We start from the raw sequence: 7,232 nt of genomic DNA on the forward strand, positions 1-7,232 counted from the left end.
TTGGTTTAAATGAGAAGTTTGGAGAAGTCCAGCATAAGAACCTCACCTACTCTGTGGATCATGGAGGTGGTAGTATCACGGTTTGAACCTGCGTTGCTGCCGGGAAGACTTGCAGTCATTAATGGAACAATGAATTCTGAATCACGCCAGCAGATTTTAAAGTCAGGACTTTTGAAAACTTTTTCATTTTTCTCTGCTGCTTTTACGTCTTAACATTTAAAGCACTTATGAGTTGCCTGTACAAATAAATTTGCATTCTCCACAGTGACCCTTCTGTTTAATTTTGACTCCTCCTTTTAAAAAGATCTCGGCCCCCAGGATGGGAGACATAAAAAAAAAACACAATTAAGTGCTAAAGGAGTGTTATAAACGCTGTATTTATGACACTATACATCTCTATTCTAGAGTGTCACTGAAATATTATAACTAAAACTGTACCTGGAGAAAAAGCAGCGAGCAAAGTTCCCCATAAAGGTTTAAATAGATTTTTCATATCCTCTAATATCAACTTGAGATTCAGTTATGGCATCTATGCAGTTGTGATATATGGGCATACTGACCTTACTTGTAAAAATCTACTCAATAAGCAAAGGACGTGCCTCCCGACCTTTTATCTTGTTAACTGGCATTTATCCCAGACGCTGTATGGTGTCAAAATATAACTCCTTGTTTTATAAAGTCCTTGTTTAAAACCTGCGGGGCAGCTGATACTCTAACAGTCTTCACACATCATTAATCTTGGTCCAAAGCTTTCGATCTCTGCGAGTGCATTTTTAGCTCTGCACCAGTTGTTTGACTGCAAAGTCACAAGTTTCAACATTTTTTTGACGTATTGATTCAGGATCAAAGGCAGTGAGAGATTTCTGGGATCAAATGGAGGAAAAACACCTAAACAACCTTCCAGAAAGTGAACCAGAGAGAGATATACAAAAGTACATGTGTCTTATTCCCAACTCTTTTAGGCTTAAAGCGAACCAACAAACCTACAAAGCATCATCACTTTTTACTTATCTAAAACCAGATGTGAACAGTTCGAGCAAAAACTGATACTTTTCTCTGTTTATTAAAAATCAAACAGAGAAAATAATAGATGGCAGATTTCATCTTTCTTTGTTGTTGGTGGTGTTTGAGATCTTCCTCGAGGTATTTCACCACCAACAACAATTTAATTGTTTGCAGCTGTGAGCAGCTCGTCTTGTTCTGTGTGACCGTCATCAGCACACTCACAAATCAAGCACGTTTATCATCCTGATTATTTTTGATTGCTTATGTCATTTTGCAACATTTCTACAAACTACATGTTTAAAATGTTTTATATCATTGTTTGAAAGTCGATGGTGTCACAGATCTATGAAATAACAAATGATCCAGACTCACATGCTGTGTTTTCTTCTGTTGACAGGAGCCGGCTGAGGTGCTTCAGACATCTGCTCCCGATGCCTCCAGGACGCCTCCCTGTGGCTGTTATTTAGAGCCGCTGTGAGGAAGACAAAAAGCAGAGATGATCAAGAACATGCTGCAGGGTTTGAATATCCCATCTGCTCTGGGAATGCCTTGGGAGAAGGACTTCTCTGATCTACAAAGGCTTGAGACAGCAGCATTCACAGAATAAAGCTGAGAGCAGAGGAGGCAAAGTTTTCCGGTCAATCGGCAAACTATGCAACAGATTATAAGGACAGAAGAAGGAGAACAGTTATTTTGTGCCTTTAGATTATTATTTTATCCCTAAAAACCTGCTGCATGATCCTCACATGTTACTGCAGAAAAATAAAGGTATTTTGATTTACTCACGTCCTGCTCATGTAAAAGTTCCACTAATAACTTCGAAGGGAAATGTCACACTTTAACAACTAAGAAACTGTGACTGTAATAAAGTTCACGCACACTTCACTCCTGGTGAGCTGTGCTTTTTGCTCCCAGGAGGACTTGTTGCTGGCAGAGATCTAGTTTTACTTCCTTGTTTATTACAGTATGCAAATGTTTTTTCTGCTGCATAATTCCCTAAAAAAAAAAAAAGAACAGAACAGAAAGGAAAAGCCCTAAAGACGAGATGCAGAGTAAAAGGATTAAGGACGTCTCTGCTTTGAATAATAGACAATGTCGGCTAAATGTATGACAGGAACTTTGACTCATAACACTGGATTTTAATATTTGAACTAATTTTTCTGGGGGATGATTTCAGTTGGGCTCAAAAATAAAAGTTTATGATCACAATTTTTAAATGAATTTTGGTTTGCGATATTTGCTATGCTGCTTTTAATCACGTTTGCAGGTTTTGTTTTTGTTAATTAATCTGTTTGGATGATCAAGTAGTAATTAATTTGTTCATTGATTTTAATGTCTGCAGCTTATTATTGGCAGATTTTTGGGGATCTTTAAATCTTAATGAAGACACACTGTGACTCTGGTTTACTTCAAAAAATATGTCTGTCCACCAGGGGGCGCCATTAGTCTGAAAATCATCGTTTGTCCTTTGGCAGTGCCAAGAGTATGAGTCAACTAACTTCAGATCATATCTTCCTTCAGCAAAGCACACAGATCCAGTGCAGGCCCAGAGAAATGATGCTGCTTAATAAAGGCCGAACCACATCACTGTGTTCATCCACAGTATGATTTTTAAATGTTATTGGACTGTAAAACGTGAGAAAGAAATAGAAATGTCAAAAGGACTAAATGATTAACAGACTAAGCATCCACAACAAAAAAGGTCATTAAGTTTTACAGATATTTTGGCAAAAACCTGATGACTTTGACCTGAAGGGGGCGCTAGAGGAATAGTTGATGGATCGCCAATGTTTTTACAATCCAGCCTGAGTGGGACATGAACATCTGCTCTTATTTTATTACAATATATCTGATATTTCAAGATAAATGTCACTGAAAAGATGAAAATTCAGCAGGGCTGATCCTCTGAGGAGCACATCAACATAAGGCAGGACTGTTCACATGTATTCCTAAAATATCCCCCAAATCTCAAACAAAACATAATAAGAAATGCTGCTTTAAAAAAAACAAATTTATGACAATTAAATTTGTTCGCGTTAAAAAAAGCACTGAGCTGCTGCAGGGTTCATTTGGATTATTCACAGCTGAGTGGTTCATGCTACTTCACAGACTCCCTCAGAGAAGTGAAAGCACATTATCACACATAATAATAACCATGGAGAGAATTACACATCACACAGGCTCCCTGCTGGGGTCTGACGGTTTAATTCACACTGTTTTCATTCAAAGACTGTTTTGACTCGACTTCAGCCTCTTGATTTGTCTCCTCATCTGTTTGAACGGAGTCACATGTTCAGATGTCCCTTTTAATTCACACATTTATGCAGCCAGCACAAATGAGAGCCCGCCCACATGCAAACCGCTGCATCCTTACTGCAGGGCAAAGAGAAACGCTTGAAAATTACCAGGCCTCATTTAATTTATTTTTTATTCTTTTTAATGATGAGAGCCAGCCATGCATGGGCTAAGTGAGCAGCTTGACATATGGCGCTGCAGCCATGAGCAATGTCAGTTTTAGTAAGCAGCAGTCCTCCTTGTGCCCACGTCCATCTTGCAAGACTCACCGCGGCCCTTTAACACAATCTGGGCCAAAGAACGAAACGAATAACAGCGACTCAACTAAAAATCGGAGTCAGACACTGTGTCCACAACTTCACGAGGCTTTTATCTCAAAAAAGTTTGATTATTGTGGGAGTTTATACCAACAACAATCAGGCCCTCAGCCGGCTCAGAGAAAAGGACGTCACTGTCCCGCCCACGCACAAAGACTGCTGGGATACGCAGAGATCACATGATGCTCTCTGGGACACAGAGACACAAGATTACTAATAAAGCAGCCATAAAACACAGGATGTGTCTTGAGGATCACACACACACTATTTGTATTATCAAAATTTAAGCCACTAAAGATAGTCTGAAGTTCTTTGTAATCTCTTTATATCTCTGATACTTTATAAGCATATTTAATGTATTTCCGTCTTCATAAAACACTTGCACGACCACTTTAAATAGAATGATGCAGCCTACATAGTTTGCATCTGTCACTGCAACATTTCTGGGCACATTATGAGAATAGTGTGAACTACTCCTCAAAATTAAACAAAGAAACACATCACGGATCCACGACCTCCGGAACAACACACAGAAGGACGGCGACGAGGTGCCTGTGCCTTCCAGAACCAAAATAAAATGTTTCTAGTCACAAAGTGGAGGTTTGAAGGCTAAGGAAGTACAAAAAAACAGTAAATATGTAAAGGGCAGCCTTGTTGTCATGGTTACAATATTTAACAAGCAGTTAAGGTTTGGGAATGATTGTGGTTAAGAAAGCAAGACGTGAATAATCATGTCGTGTTGTTCCTGTTGGTCTTATTTCATGTCACCTCCTGCCATGTTGCCAAAATACTAACAAAATCTGGACCGACTGTCAAACACAGATTTGTGGTGCTTCAAACTTCACATTGAAAATATTTGAAGGCGTTCATATTTGTGGCCTCCTTTTTTTTTTTGGATGAATGCGGCACCAAGTCAGAACTGATCGAGTTCACACTTTTTTACTCCACTTCAGATTCACTCAGCCAAACTGATTCACTCAAGTGACTTATGATGTCCATCTTGTCTGGCAGCGAACTGTACAGTCTGCCTGACTACGAGAATATCCCCAAATCTGTCCTTATCTGCGTTTTAAGACCTCAATCCAGGATTTCCCTTTACCGGTTTAGTTGTATAGATTCTGATCAAAAATCCTTAAATCTGCCTGAACATGCTTCGACATTCCCGTTTGAACAAACAGATTCATGTTACACACTCACCATCACTTATTCACCATTTACACCAACATGTCCCCATGTTTAAGGTATTTCTCCTCCCCTTTCTTCGGCCCTCGTAAATATACATTAAAGAGACACATGGGTCCTCTGCATACAGTATAAAGACACTCAAACACACACCCACACATGCAAACAGTGACACTTCCAATATATTCAGGGCATCAAGGCTTCAGTCCTACTGACACCCAGGGGAACTTGTGTCCTTTGTCAAAGCGACTGGTTCTGCCACACTGGCAGCTTCAGCTAGGAGGCAGTCGGAGTAGTGTGTGTGTGTGTGTGTGTGTGTGTGTGTGTGTGTGTGTGTGTGTGTGTGTGTGTGTGTGTGTGTGTGTGTGTGTGTGTGTGTGTGTGTGTGTGTGTGTGTGTGTAAATGGGGGAGAGAGTATGAAAGCGAGCGAGAGGACAGAAAGAAATGACTGTATATACTGTATGTGCTCTTATGCGATCATTAAACTCTCGCCATCCACATAAAAAGGCCTCTCGCCCTGTTTGATTGACATCAAAGCTAGTGATACCTAGCAACAGCACGGCTACTAGTGCTTAGCAACAAGGACAGAGACAAGATGTATCAGCACTTAATCTGTCATCTTGAAAACAGCGTGATTTTCCAGCTGGGACTGCAGCCAAATAAATGATTGCTTTATGTTGAAAACCTCCACATTCAATTAGAAAAAAACTCCCAGAGGGAAAATACTTTACTGGAGTTCAGCTTCTTAAAGTTATCTTGGCTGGGCTTTTATTATTGTTTTATTATATTTTCATCTATCATATCCTTCTACATTTGAAGAGAGCCTCCAATTATTTTTTTCACTCTGTCTTCTGCTTGTGCAACCGCCCAAATGTTTCATATCCAAGAACCCTCAAACCGTCTATATATTGCAAAACTACGTATTGAATTGAATTGTAATAAAACAGAACATTTTGGTTGGTCAGACTGATTAGCAATCTAAAGCTGTCATTTTTGGATACCATTGACAATGTAATTGGCCGATTAATGGATCATCTTTAAAAAAAAAGATTTGTTTCAATGCTTTTCAACATTTTGGGATGTTTTTTGATCAAATCCTTTATTGTCAAAACCACATTTTTCCTGATGAAGTCTCACATTTAAAAAAAATAATGCCAGATAAACTGTGTGCCTCCTGAATGAATTAACAGCACATCTACAGCCTCTAAAATGTTCATAAATCCACTCTGGCTGTTTCGGTCGACTCTACTCGAGGCCCCTGAGGTCGTCTCGAGTGTTTGTGCGTTATGGACCCTCTAACTTTGCTAGCGTCAAAAACTGTCCTTCTGAGGTTCAGCAATGTTCCTCCGTGTGTGTATGAGTGTGTCTCATCTCCAGCCTCTGGCATGGTCAGGTCCGATTTCTATCACTGCACTCTTTGGACGGACTAAGAAAATGGTTTGCTCAGCCTCTGCAGTGCACCAGTCATCCGTTCTCGCAGGACTTCCTGTTTCTTCCTTCACTCCTGCATCCATCTGCCCATCGATTTATCCATCCTGCATCCCCGTGTGTTGTAATGTAAATCATCTCCAGATGTGTATTCTTGTACCGCTTGCCCTGCAGTACCCATAATCCCCTGGCTCATATCACTACAGTTCAACACATGGTTGCCCGGCTCATCATCCTCATCTGATTTCACAGCTGCATGTGCCCCGCATCTTAACATGTCAGATCTCATCGGATGGTACGAGTCTAAATCCTATCGGGGTTGTTGCAGGGGAGCCCACGTGTCGATGGGTTGTGATGATTAAAATAGATTTCAGTCATACAGTATTTGTTATGACTCAATACCAATGTTCTGTCCTGTATTGCCACCAAGGTAATCCTCGGATTGGAGCAGACACTCTGGGAGAGGCCGTGCCACTCTGAACACCTCCTGTGTGTGTCTGCGATGGGGAATACGCACGGAAAATGTAAGCAATGCAGTCAGATCAACACAACTATACGCGTGTTATTGACAGCTGGTGTGAGCCATGACTATCAGTCATACAGAAACAAAACTATGAGCCACATGGAGCTGACTTTAGCGTGTTACTTATCATCAGAAGTTCAGTTTACCTTTCACCTCCATTTTTTTGCTGCAATTTTGATAAATCACCAAAATGTGCCCACTGCGGTGCCGTGTTGTTAAGCTTTGCTACTACATCTATGATGTTAATGTCAAAAGATGTCCAACATTGGAAGTTTAGCGCCTCGAGATAAACAGTTAGTTGCGTTAATTGTCCCCTCATGTGCCTTGAAACCAGCAGAAGAAGAAAGGGGGCTCAACAAGAGAGGCATCATTAAAAGAGTCGGACCTTAAAATTAGGTGGAAATCTGACATTTCTGTTAGCCTCATCCAGCTGTTTTAATACAGATGGATGGAAATGATTCTGAGTATTATGCAAAATTAC

This window comes from Brachyistius frenatus, unplaced genomic scaffold (assembly GCF_029030835.1).
Source record: "Brachyistius frenatus isolate BFR_SWC_R1_liver_20210118 unplaced genomic scaffold, ASM2903083v1 Contig_26, whole genome shotgun sequence".
Taxonomy (NCBI): Eukaryota; Metazoa; Chordata; class Actinopteri; family Embiotocidae; genus Brachyistius; species Brachyistius frenatus.